General features: G+C 40.4%; 1 protein-coding gene across 2 annotated transcripts in view; it reads left to right on the top strand.

Moving 5' to 3' along the window:
- Positions 1-1,810: 1,810 nt before the first annotated feature.
- ACSM1 (acyl-CoA synthetase medium-chain family member 1) overlaps positions 1,811-13,796 on the top strand; it is a 64,549-nt gene continuing 52,563 nt past the window's right edge. Inside the window, exon 1 of one of the 2 annotated variants that reach the window (XM_010837143.1) lies at positions 1,811-2,148. The gene's annotated coding sequence lies outside the window, so the exon portion shown is untranslated. The remainder of the gene's footprint in view (positions 2,149-13,796) is intronic. The other variant, XM_010837142.1, reaches the window with a different exon arrangement.

Below are 13,796 nucleotides of genomic sequence, written 5' to 3' on the forward strand. Positions count from 1 at the left end.
AAGTGGCAGACCCTGAGGCTGTGAACTGGATCTAGAGCCTGGCCCACAATTGATTTGGGAGGTCCAGATAGCCCAGAAAAAGCCCCACAAAAGCGATGAGAGAATGTGATATCTGAAACCTGTAATGCAGAAAGAACCTTACAGAGAACTAGGCTGATAGAATTTCTGCCATATTTTGATGCTGTTAATACTATCTCCCCACATGGTTCCCAGGACTACTGAGTCAGGAGACGCTTACAGAGAAGAGAACTCAAACCAGTTCTTAAATGCCCTAGACCAGAAGTGACTTTTGTCACTTCCACTTGGAGTTCATTGTCCTAAAGTGGAATTCAATCACCTCACCCTAACTACAGAGGAAACTTGAGAAGGACAGATGTGCACATGGAATCTTTTGAGAATTCTACTGTTTCTGCCACTCGCCCATTGTTAGGATGAGAAAACTGAGGTACAAAGGGATTAATAAACCCACTCAGTGTCCCAGAGCTGGTAACTGGTAAAAGCTAGATGCAAACTGAGACTGCCTGGCCCCAGAACCTGTCTTTTTGACCACAACACTAGTGTTATAGTTTCACAAGGGAGATGTACTGAGATCCAGAGATTGCCTTGTGCACTGATCCTCCTGTCCCCATTCTATCCTCAAAAGTGACTGCCTCTTCTGCTTGAGTAATAGGGTATTTTTTACTTCATAATATTTAGCTTACTATGGCCAGAGTTATTTCCTCCTCTCCATAAAATAAGAGTTAATCCTGAGCAAGGATTCATCATCAGTGCATCGACCAGGAAGAGCAAGACCCACCTCACAGAAGCCAGGCTTTCCCCTCAGGCCTATCAGGGTGTTCTAGCTGTCTCTGGCAGTCTTTGGCGGTGCTTTGAGCAGAGGTTTTCTTCCCCCCTGGTTCAGTGGAGGTTGGGAGGGAAAAAGTGCTGGGAAATTTGGGCCAGGATATTAGACATCCCTTGTTCCCTAATGACACCCCAAAATGGCTCTAGAGGAAAACTAACAGAACAAGACACTACCTGTGACAATCCGTGCTTATCTAGTGCAACATCAGTATCAACCCACGGTCTACATCCCTGGACCAGGCACTCTACACACTTTACATTGTGCAAAACTTTCGAAGATTTCGTGGGATAAATCTTACTGACAACCCCTGACTCCTCTACCTTTGAGATGTTAGAGATAAAGTGCTGCCATGGACCATCTTATAAGTGGCTGTGCCAGGATTTAAGCTCAAGACTTTGGGGTTCCAAAGACCTTACATCTTGCTGGCACACTAAGCTATTTCTGTCAGAGTCTTAAGTTCATAAGAGCAGCCAACATTGATTATGCCAAGCACTGTGCTATGTACATTTCATGAATTATTTCACCTAATACTAATAATGACAACCACAAAGAGAAACCATAGGAGAGAGGGGTCACCGTTAGCACTCCCATTTCATAGATAAGGAAACCGAAGTGTAGGAAAAGGATGTCCAAAAAGGTAAGAGAAAGGGTAAGAGGCAGACCCGACCCTTAAGCCCAAATCTCTCCACCTCCAAGCACAGGCTTTCTTAAAATGTATTTATCTTTTATTGGAGGATAGTTGCTTTACAATGTTGTCGTGGTTTCTGCCATACATCAATGCAAATCAATCACAATTATATGATATATAATTCCCATATATATATATATATAAGGGATATATATATCCCTTCCATCTTGAGCCTTACTCCTCCTGCCCCTAACCAAGCACAGGTTTAACTACTAGATAATGCTGCCACCTGGCTCTCACTTAAATAAGAACACTGGGGACATAAGACTGGGAAAGGGGAGCAGGTTATCCACAGAGAACTTGTGAAAGTGCTCCATTTGGCTTTATTTGTTCATTCAAACCACAAGGCAGGCCCACAATAATTGGAAATTACGTTATATAGTTTGTTTTTCTAACTGGCTTTCTCTCCTTGAGGGCTTATGATTGCTTTCTGCCCTGTCACACTTGAGAATCTCCTCCCCGCATTTCATTCCTGCCAACTTCTCCACCCCAGCTGTAGTCAGGAACCAATTTCTGTTGTCTAAACACAGAGAGAACTGAACTTCTAATCAGAAGAGAACTGAACTTGCAACGTCCCCATCCAAGACATAACCAAGCGTTTCCTAGACAGTACCAGGTAAGGGACCGCTTCTTTGCGTGTATGTATCTGTGTGTGTTTGTCTGCCACGGGGAAGTGAAGTATATATAGAGCCCTGAACGTGAAATCTAAAGCCCCAGTTTCAATTCTAGCAATGCCACTTACAGACCTGGGGCGAGTCTCTTCTCTGACACTTCATTTCCTTTGTTGCAAAGTGAGGATGGTGAAACTGAGAGAAAGGGATCAGAGGGAATACGTGGTATGCCCAGCACCATGACTGGTGTACTGGTGATTGATTTAATGTCAGATATCTGAATGTGGTAGGCAGTGGGAGGAGGGTGCCAACAGGAGTAAAAAAGACCTAGAAGTTAAAACATTGAGAAAAAAGCTCCATTATGTGAAAGTTTGTTCAAATCACTTAAGGTGAATGCCTTTTATTAACAACATATTTTCTATATATCTAACTTGGTAGGGATTGGCTTCAGTATTTTCTGGGAGTTAGAAGACACCTCAACACTTATTAAGCCCTTATTCTGTATCAGACACAGCACTGAGAAATTGATTATATTGATTATCTCACTAATCCTTACGAAAGCATAGTGAGTATTTTTACTCACTGTACACAGTATTATTACTATGCCCTCCAAGTCTGGAGACATAAACGATGGCCGAGATCATGCACCTGGTACCAAGTGGAGCCAAACCTGGCTCTGTAATGCTGGGATCCTCTGTAATGCACTAAAAATGTTGCCTCATAAAACAAATAGCTTTTTCAGTCCAAATGCTTGTGAAATCAAAGTTCTGTTGTAAGAACTCATCAAGGCGCTCTGAACAAGTCATATGAGGTTAAATTTCATTTTAACTGAATTACCTCTTTAAAGACCTCATTTTAACTGGATTACCTCTTTTAAGATTCTGTCTTATATCTAGTCACACGCTGAGGCACTGAGTGTTAGGACTTGAACACATAAATTTTGAGGGGGCACAATTCAGCCCATATTAAAGAGTTAATTTCCCCATTATTTCTCTTTCTGTTGTCTTGGTTTTAGCCACTTATTAAGGGATTTTATGGATTGTCCTTGAGTATTTTAAGGACAATCCTGTGGTCATGTAAACACCTGTGTATAAAACTAGCAACTGAGTCTGGTGTTCTTGCTCCAGTGGGTTCATGCATGTGAAGAGAGGTATGTGTTGGAAAAAAATGGAAGCAAGAGCAGGATTTTAGAACTATCTCTGCTACTAAATTTGCCTTGCAACTTCACGGAAATCCATATCTGTCTTGGAATCTGGCCCTATGGCAAAGATTTTAAGCTCAGTTCAGTTCAGTCACTCAGTCGTGTCCGACTCTTTGCGACCCCATGAATCGCAGCACGCCAGGCCTCCCTGTCCATCACCAACTCCCGGAGTTCACCCAAACTCATGTCCATTGAGTCAGTGATGCCATCCAGCCATCTCATCCTCTGTTGTCCCCTTTTCCTCCTGCCCCCAATGTCTCCCAGCATCAGAGTCTTTTCCAATGATCAACTCTTCGCATGAGGTAGCCAAAGTATTGAAGTTTCAGCTTTAGCATCAGTCCTTCCAAAGAACACCCAGGACTGATCTCCTTTAGAATGGACTGGCTGAATCTCCTTGCAGTCCAAGGGACTCTCAAGTGTCTTCTCCAACACCACAGTTCAAAAGCATCAATTCTTAACAGTCCAACTCTCACATCCATACATGACCACTGAAAAAACCATAGCCTTGACTAGATGGACCTTTGTTGCAAAGTAATGTCTCTGCTTTTTAATATGCTATCTAGGTTGGTCATAACTGTCCTTCCAAGGAGTGTCTTTTAATTTCATGGCTGCAATCACCATCTGCAGTGATTTTGGAGCCCCAAAAAATAAAGTCTAGAGTGTCAACAAATACTAGATAGGTAGAATCAGTGGAGAAGCAGATAGCTGTGGCAAAATAAAGAGTGATGGAAACTATGTTGAAGTGAAGAAGGTTTCATTTAAATGAAGCAGGCAATTTTCAGGCTTCCCAGGTGGCTCAGTGGGTAGAATCCACCTACAGTGCAGGCAACACAGAAGATCCCCTGGAGGAGGGTATGACAATGCACTCCAATATTATTGCCTGAAGAATCCCATGGACAGTGGAGCCTGGCAGGCTACAGTGCATAGGGTCTCAAAGAGTTGGATATGACTGAAATGACTTAGCATGCACACAGACAATTTTCAGCTCCTGCCAGTTGGTGCCAGGTTGAAATAAAAGTTTTCCACGCCTTCTAAGTTTTCAAGAGAAATCTTCAATTCATGTTTTAAGGGAAATCTCTCTGTGTTTACATATTGGCAATTCAAATTATTTTTCTCCAAAGGGTGAGAGTCAAACATCTGGGTCAGTTGACATCTTTGGGTCTTTCTTCGCTTAAGTGTTCTGTAAAACAAAAGACAGTGTTGTTTAAAAAAGAAGGGAAAAAAAGAGTGTTATTGAGGCAGTACAAGTGTGGAGTAGAAAAGAATTTCTAGATACAGAGTACTGCACTCAGGAGTGAGTTTATTAAGGACAAAGATAAAGTGGGCACTGTGAGCACAGTGGGCCAACAACTCCTAACAGACTAGGGAGAGTCAACAGTTTCCGTGGGTTAGTAGCCAATTTTTATGCCTCAAAACAAAACCAAAAAATTCCTGCTGGAAGGTTGGTATAGATGATTGGTTAGGGCACTATAAAGTGAACACTGGGGTGGGTATTTTTGCCTAATATAAGTCAAGAAGCCCGCTGTGATGATCCAGGGGGCTTTGGCAATGTTACAAAGGGGCTCAGTCAGCTTTGGAGATGACCTTGGTTCTGGGCTCCACTTCCGTGGCCTTGGTACACAGCCTCACACTTGTGGCCTGGGGACAGGACTCAACATTCCCTGCTCTTCTTATCAGTAAGACAAGCCTTCAGCCCTGTAACACTCTGCTCATGTCTAAGTAGCTGCCATCCAACTCTCAGGTTATAAGGACACAGGTCATTGGGAAAGAGATGGAGACCATCTCTGGCTTCTTCCTGCTGGACAGGGGCTTCATGGGGTCCCAGGGAGATAAGAGTCCATGGAATGACAAAGCAGCTTGTTCCAGGGTAGTCCATGTGCCAACCAGCTGATATCCTTGTAGCATCATCTGGAGATTTATTTGTATTCTAGAAGAAACAAACTTTATAAGAAAATTAGAGACACATATTCCAAAGATTAATAGAAATAGAAAGGCTGCCAAGGGGCCTAAAAGAGGGGATAGTCAGGAACACCAGGACAAGACGTCGGCCTGGGATGTTAGTGTTTCTCTAGGATGAGGAGATGCAAGAATTGGGGTTCATGAACGTATTTTCTTGAAAATGTCTATCTGAAAGCCTGTCCCGCCAGTTTTTCCCAGAGTATAGAATGCCTTATTTTTAATTTCTGCCCTGAACTCCTTTCAGAGGGTGGTGAAGCTCAGCAGCTCCAGTGGCTCCTGATTTAATCTTTGTAGAGGCAGATGGCAAGTGCCAGTTTCTAGTCAGCAGGGCCCTACATGGCTGTAAATTTGATCCTTGGTTTGGGGGCCTTTTAAGATTATTTCATCCCACAGTGATAGGAATGCTCATTCCCAGGTCTAGTGAAGATTTTTCTAATAGGTCACTTAATATGCTATTGTTGGACTTGACCATGAAAATAGTAAAAGATCTGGCCAATACCTGCCTTACTAGTAGTCTCTTACAGTCCAGGAAAACGTTCCCTCTTGTTGATTTTTCCCATATCTAGAGCTACATTATTATAATCATTGATCTCATATGAAACTATATATCATTTTGTTAGAGACTCAGTCACACATTTGAAATGTAAGAGATGACAATTTTGTGTAAGAGACAGCAATTTTCTGAAACAGGCAGTATAGCAAACAATATAGGTAGCAGTAATAGTAAGTTTACAAGTAAAAATTTAAGAACTTTTATCAGATGCAGTCCAGTATATCCCAGGTTGTCTGATTTAGTGTGTTAAATGACTATGGCCTGGTGTTAATCTCCTGGTTGTAGATCATGGAGCATCTGATCTTTACCCAAAGATTGATTATAAATTTAGGCTTCAGAAGCAAACTTAAAACATCTTTCTATTAATTCAATTAAATCTTGTAGCAGAATAACATCTTGTAGCAAGGGACTAACTGGGAAGTGAGTCTTAGTAAATATAGACCTTAATTAACAAAACTAGTACTGAAACATTTACTGAAACATCATTTTTTGAAGTTACCCCCATTTTTATTAAACACAGCCAAGACTAATTAATTTTTAAAATAAATTTGGTCCATTGACTATAGATGCCATAGGCCTGTCATTTTGCTACAGTGGATTGTTTTCTCTTTTGGAGGTCCCCAAAATACTTTGAGATTTCTGTACATTCAAGAGACAGTCTTTTTATTTATCTAGTTTTAATTTATAGCCTACCTAGTAAGGCTGTTCAGAACCCAAGTGTCTCCAATTTCTGGAGGGACAAGGCAGAGAGAAAAGAAAAATGTTTTAATTTTACCCACAAGTATAAATTACCAAATTATTTTGAACCATAAGTAGCTTGAGGAGAAGAGCGTCTTTATATCTGAAAACAAAGATTAGAAGCCAAGTAATATGTCAGACAAAAAGTCATGAAACTTATAATTATATTTATTTATTTAAACCTATGTAATTAATTTCTGTTCTTCTGTCCTTTCCTGATGATTGAGGATGATAGTGACAGCGATAGTTTTAAGACGTCTGTGAAGCTTTTATTCAGACTTGCATGATTTGTTCAGTGAAGTGGATGCCTTGATCACTGGAGATTGTAAAACATATACCTTAGTGGAAGACACATTTTAAACATTTTTTTTTTCTCCATTGTGAGAACATCAACTTTGCAGCCAGGAAGGGCTTTACCCCATTAAATGAAAAAAATAAGGTTTATCAAGAGCCAGGAAATTTCAAGCAGCCATTTTGGACTCCCCATGACTCTGACTATTTGACTTACAGCCATTGTTTATCCATTTTAAATTCCCTGATTTAGGAGCAGATGAGGGGTTAATTTTTGTAGAAGCAGAATGAGCTTTGTCTATGTGTGCCATAACCTTCAGAGATCATTGTGAAGTAATATTTATTTTATCACAGTAACAATGTTTTAAAAAATAATAAAGGCAAAGACCTTCACACAGTCCATTATCAAAAGCAGCATTCCAAGAAAAGTTTGTCTTTTACCAAGGACAGAAAGCCAAATTCCAGTTTGGTACCAGCTCACTGTGAAACAAAATTTATTCATTTAGCTAAAGTAATAATAAAAGATTTCAAAGGCAATTTAATGTCTTAAGAAACTTGTACCATGTACAAAACTCTCTTCTTGGGGTCCATGTCCCAAAAATATTTTTTTCACTTTCATTTCCATCATTTTATTTGCCCATTCAGAGAACCTGTAAGTCAAAATGTATAAGTTTGCCACCTATAAATCAAACTTATTTCCTTTTCCCTTAATAAAATGTAATTCCATTCCTTATACTTTTTTTTTATTAAAAACACACATCCTACTTTCCTTCAGCAACCATAAACTGTCCTTTATAACAGCATTCTATAGATTGGAAAACATAAATCACCCAAAGCTCTTATCTTATTTGCATTTTCTTAAAAGTTTCTTTACAGTGTGTTCTTAAGATGTTGTTGTTGTTCAGTTGCTCAGTCATGTCTGACTCTTTGCAACCCCATTGACTGCAGCACACCAGGCCTCCCTGTCCTTCACCATCTCCTGGAGTTTGCCCAAGTTCATGTTCATTGAATCAGTGATGTTGTTCTTAAGATATGCCTATGTTAATTAGGTTAACAAATATTAATACCAGTTAATAGTGAACTTTTTCCTGGTTCATGTGAACCATTTCTCTTTTATTTAGAGCTGTTTGATTTGTAAGTGCTTACTTTTCTTCAGTCCAATTGAATTAGAGCTCATTTACAAATTAACCTTAGCAATATTACCCAAAGACAGAGACACACACTGAGACATACATATATATCCAAACAGACACAGATCTCACAGTTTTCTGCTTAAGATTTAAAATGTCTCTTTGCCTCTTTTTTCCTTGGCTTGAAGTTCTACTAGTTAACAAGGCTGATGTCTCAGGCAGAGCAGGCTTTGTATCTCAAGGACATGGTAGGAGTTAACTTCAGAATTTTTCCTAGGCATATTTTTGCTTCTCTCAGGATTGGCGCTCCAAAAAGAAACATGTTTCAACAAGCCAGTTTTGTCTAATTGCATGTGCAAAAAGAACAGATCTTGATATTTCAAAAAGATTTCATTTTAACCCGTTTTATCCAGAATCTAAAGAATATCATGGCCATCTTGTGTCAAAAATGTCATCCTCCTTTTTGTAGTAATAATTTCAGAGCTAAAATATAGATCAAATAGTGCTCAAATTGGTTCTGATGACAGAAGCAAACTGACTGATAAAATATCATCCTAGTAGGGATTGTTCCTTTGGGGAGATGGGGTCTTTGTTTGGTCAGAAGAATATGAAGGAGTAAAGGAATTTGAAGGAATGGGGGAAATTTCTTCCCTCCCCCTGCCACCCCCTGCAAGAGACAGGAGGAGTTAGAAGGGGATTCTTTACAATTTTTGGAGTTTTTTTCCTTTTCAGGTTTATGATTATGGGAGAAAGTCATGGGGTAGGACATCTGATGGAGGGAGAGACATAGGAGGACAGGGGATAAGGTGACAACAGAAAGGTATATGTAGCATGAGTCCCTTAGATCCAAACTCTGACTGAGTGCCATGCTGCTGCTGCTGCTGCTAAGTCGCTTCAGTCGTGTCCGACTCTGTGCGACCCCATAGACGGCAGCCCACCAGGCTCCCCCGTCCCTGGGATTCTCCAGGCAAGAACACTGGAGTGGGTTGCCATTTCCTTCTCCAATGCAGGAAAGTGAAAAGTGAAAGTGAAGTCGCTCAGTCGTGTCTGACTCTTCGTGACCCCATGGACTGCAGCCTACCAGGCTCCTCCGTCCATGGGATTTTCCAGGCAAGAGGACTGGGACTGAGTGCCATAGGGAACAATAAAAGAGATCATGTAATTTACTGTGCCATTAACAGGCCATTTTTCTTGGTTCCCCAATATGTAGGTTGGCATTAGGTAATTGGGTGGGGCACTATAGGGTGAGCACTAGGGTACACATTTTTGGCTAATATGGGTCAGGAAGCCTAATGGTGATGATCACGGGGGCTTTTGGAAACATTACAAACGGGCTCAGTTTGCTTCTGAGGTGACCTTAATTCTGGGCTCTGCCTCTGTGGTACCTGTTGCTTCTTGCACCTGTGGCCTGGGGACAGGACTCAACGAGTATTGTTGACTGACAGACACCAAAAAGGAAGGGGACATACTTTAGTTCACATTGCCCAAGGATCCACACTGACAAACTCTTCAAGATGAAGCTTTCATATATCTATCCTCTTGTTGACTTAAAAAATTGTCACAACCTAAAAGTTGAATGTTATGTTTCATTTGGTGGAAAATTTTAGCACTTCAGCCCAGGAGACAACATCTCAAGTGACCCTGAGGGAACTGCTCCTGGAATCAAAGTCTTAAATTTTCCCACCAAATAAAACATAACTGTTGACTTTTAGGTTGTGAATATTTTTTTATGTTGACAGTTATGGTGACTGCAAAGAAGGGACCCTGACCAAATTCTTCTTCTCCACCTGAACCCTGTGAGTATCCAGAGCCTTGGTAGCAGCAGAGGCCCGTTGTGCCCAACCACTTTCTTGAGGAGTCCAGACAAATTTGAATGAGTGTCTCCTGGTTCTAGGATCTCCTGTTTATTGGTTGATGATCCTAAGTTTTATTCTGTGGGAGAAGAGGTTATCCTTGAAACTTGGTTTTAAGAAGAGGTACCTGGGTTGCTCAGTCTAGATATTGAGTGGGTTATCCTCAGTCAAAAGACTGGGAAGATTTTACTCAGTTTAGGTGCTTAGTGGGTTATCTTCGGTGTAGAATGCACTGGGGAGATTTTGTTTGAGAAGGTTATCCTCAGTGTAAAAGGTACTGGGAAGACTCAATTTGGATACTGAGTGGTTGGCTATCCTCAGTTAGAGACTGAGAGGAAGACTTAGCTTAAACATTGAGTAAGGTGGGACGGAGTTATTAGAGGGAAGATGGACCTGTCATTTTTCCTTTTATTGGCTACCTTAATAAAGTTTTTTGAAATAAAACTGAAATCTTATGAGCGCTTCTGAGCTCCGAAGAAGGACTCTCTCCTCCTGGCTGGCAATGTCTTTCTCAGGGGACTGAGAAACCTTTTACAGCCCACCTTATCCCTATAGGGAAACCTAGTCATGTAATTAACAAACTGCCCAACCAAGGATGCACATAAGAATTGGCCATTCTGTGACCTGAGCACCTGTGCAAGTCTTACAGTCCAATGGGAGACCGGAGACATGTAAGATGGGGCTGAAACAACTCTGGGGCAAAATCAGAGAAGTGGCACTCCCAAGAAGCACATGCTGGCCCAGCACACAGTCATCATCCCAATTTTATCTCAACAAACTGACTTCAATATGGAAAATAAAAGTTTCAAAATAAAAGAAAAGGAACAACAGATTGCCAGCCTCCAGCTAACATCCCAGCTGGGTAAATGTACATACAAAAATTATAAGTATTTACTTAAGTGGAAATTGAAGGGAAATCTCACCCTAAAAATTGAAGAGGCTCTTTCATTGCTTACACAGTTAAGTTACATTAAGGTTAAAAGCTAGCTTAGTAAATATATCTTTTCAGACTTTAAACAAAGGCCTTCAGGAGGAAACTTGGGTTTTGAGATGTAAATGTTCTACCTGTTCTTCCTAGGACATTCTGTGTTGGTGTGTTTTGTTTGTTCATGTTTTTAAAAACTTGGTCTGTTAGGTAGTTAGAATAGGAAAAAGGAGTCCAAGATGGTGGTGGCTAAAAGACAAAGAAAGGAAAAAATCCACAAAAATGGAACAAAAGAAAATCTGAGGACCAGAGTGAGAACCTCAGGTGAAACCAACAGCCCTCCTGGCTAGCCCAACTTACACAGGGCACGTTCAGGGGGAGGAGAAAAAACATATAAAAAGAGGAGCCAAAATTGAGCCTCTCTTCTTTTGGGTCTGCCTACCCTCATGCCTCAAGGATGTATTTTCCTTTGCTTGCCAAATAAAACTGAGCTTTAACTGAGCTGTGACACTGGTCCACAGTTTCAAATCTTTGCTGTGGTGAGATGGAACTGAAGAAATTACACTCCCCTGACATGGCCTTTTGCTATTTTTCTGGTTTCTCTGGTGGCTCAGACAGTAAAGAATCTGCCTGAAATGCAGGAGACCAGGTTCAGTCCCTGGGTGAGAAAGATCCTCTGGAGAAGGAAATGGCTACCCTCTCCAGTATTCTTGCCTGGGGAATTCCATGGACAGAGAAGCCTGGTGGGCTACAGTCCATGGAATTGCAAAGAATTGGACGTGACTGATCGAGTAACACAATACAGTACTGTTTTTGAGAGTAAATTCTCCAAGTTTGGGCTTCCCTGATACCTCACTTGGTAAAGAATCCACCTGCAGTGCAGAAGACTCCATTCAATTCCTTGGTTGGGAAGATCCCCTGGAAAAGGGATAGGCTATCCACTCCAGTATTCTTGGGCTTCCCTTGTGGCTCAGCTGGTAAAGAATCTGCCTGCAGTGCAGGAGACCTGGGTTCAATCCCTAGGTTGGGAAGATCCCCTGGAGAAGTGAAAAGCTACCCATTCCAGTATTCTGGCCTCTAGAATTCCATGGACTGTATAATCCATGGGGTTTCAAAGAGTCAACTGAACAACTTTCACTTTCTCCAAATTTAGGTTACATCCTCCCCACTCTCTTATGGGGAAGGCTCTTGCATATCTATGGTTTGAATCACTATTAATTTACCAGCTGAGCCACAATGGAGCCCCAAATAGGGGAACTAGACAACAAGTGAAATTGAAAGTCACTGAGTCATGTCTGACTCTTTGTGACCCCATGGACCCATGGAATTCTCCAGGCCAGAATTCTGGAGTGGGTAGCCTTTCCCTTCTCCAGGGGATTGTCCCAATCCAGGGATCAAACCCAGGTCTCCTGCATTACAGGCAGATTCACAGGCAGATTTGGGCTTTCCTACTATCTCAGTTTGTAAGAAATCTGCCTGCAATGCAGGAGAGTTTGGTTAGATTCCTGGGTCAGGAAGATCCCCTGGAGAATGAATTGTCAACCCACCCCAGTTTCTGGCCTGGAGAATCACATGGACAGAAAAGCCTGCTAGGCTACAGCCCATGTGGTCACAAGAGTTGGACATGACTGAGAGACTAAACCACCACCATTGATTTATATTTTATTGATACAATGAAACTTTAAAATAAATGTAAATAAGATAAGAGCTTTGAGGTAAACTCTTCTATTTTAGAAAAATCTATTTAAAATAATCTTTCCAGATATTTGGTAACTTAAAATTCTAAAGTTGGGCTAATTTAAGTTAAATGATAAAAGTTTATTGAATAACTAGATAATTTCATTAATGAGATACTGAGATATAAATTACTAAAGAAAAAAACTAAAAGTATTTAGGAATATTAATGAAAATGCTTGATGTCACTCCAAGATGTTTTCTATAAGAAAACAAGTGCTTTTAGAAATTATCACTGCTGTTTATGCTCAACAATCTATAGAATGCCAATGTAAAAAACAGTTCATAATTACTTACTTCTTATCTTTTACTAAAAATTAAGGTTTTAAGAGTTGAAATTTCTAATTTAAATATGCAGTTAAAGCTATTAGAAATAATACAGTAACATTTTAGTATACAGTAGGACATAAAATGTGTGTTTTCAGTAAAGAAGGTATGAGGAATAAAATTGCATTTTATTGAGAAAAAAGAAAGAATGAGCTTGTTGATTTTATTTGTATAAGAAATGAGACTAGATACAGAAAGTGATGAGAAACTGTGAAAAGCAAACCTGAGGAGGAAAAAGTTTTATGCATAGTCAAGGTTCACTAAATTTAGATTGACGTTAACTAAATGGATTTGGCTAAGTAAGCTAATAAGAAACTGGAATTTGATTTCTCTTTTACTTTGGTTAAGTAAATAAGCATTGTTTCAGTGACCAATGATCCTGTTGTGTTTTAAATCTTTGTTCACATTTCTAACAAACATCTCAAATATCAAAATCTAACTAAAGCTCTTTAGCTTCCTGCTGACTCTGGGATGCTTTGAAGAAAAATCTCTGGGACATCTCAGAGAAGAATGTTAAACTAAGTTTATTTGGCATTCAGAAGATTTGGCAAGTGATTGAAGGTTAACTTTACCTTGCTTCCTTTAATTAACAATAGTCTTCTGATGTTCAGTCTATCTATCCTTTGTTGCAAAACTTTAACCTGGTCCCTCCTCTCACTTCCTTGGAGCAATTCTCTCAGAGTCATTGAGATGCTGTCTCCTGGGATTGAAGTCCTAAAAATTCCCACTGAATAAAACATAACTATCAACTTTTAGTTTGTGACTATTTTTTAAGTCAATACTCTTCTCTGTAGGCAGTAGCAGGGTTCTGAAGGCAGCACCAAAATTAATTGGGGCTAGGTTATTACACGGAGAAGGCACTGGCAACCCACTCCAGTACTCTTGCCTGGAAACTCCCATGGACGGTGGAGCCTGGTGGGCTACAGTCCATGGGGTCGCTAA

This window comes from Bison bison, unplaced genomic scaffold (genome assembly GCF_000754665.1).
Source record: "Bison bison bison isolate TAMUID 2011002044 unplaced genomic scaffold, Bison_UMD1.0 scf7180017864072, whole genome shotgun sequence".
Lineage (NCBI taxonomy): Eukaryota > Metazoa > Chordata > Mammalia > Artiodactyla > Bovidae > Bison > Bison bison.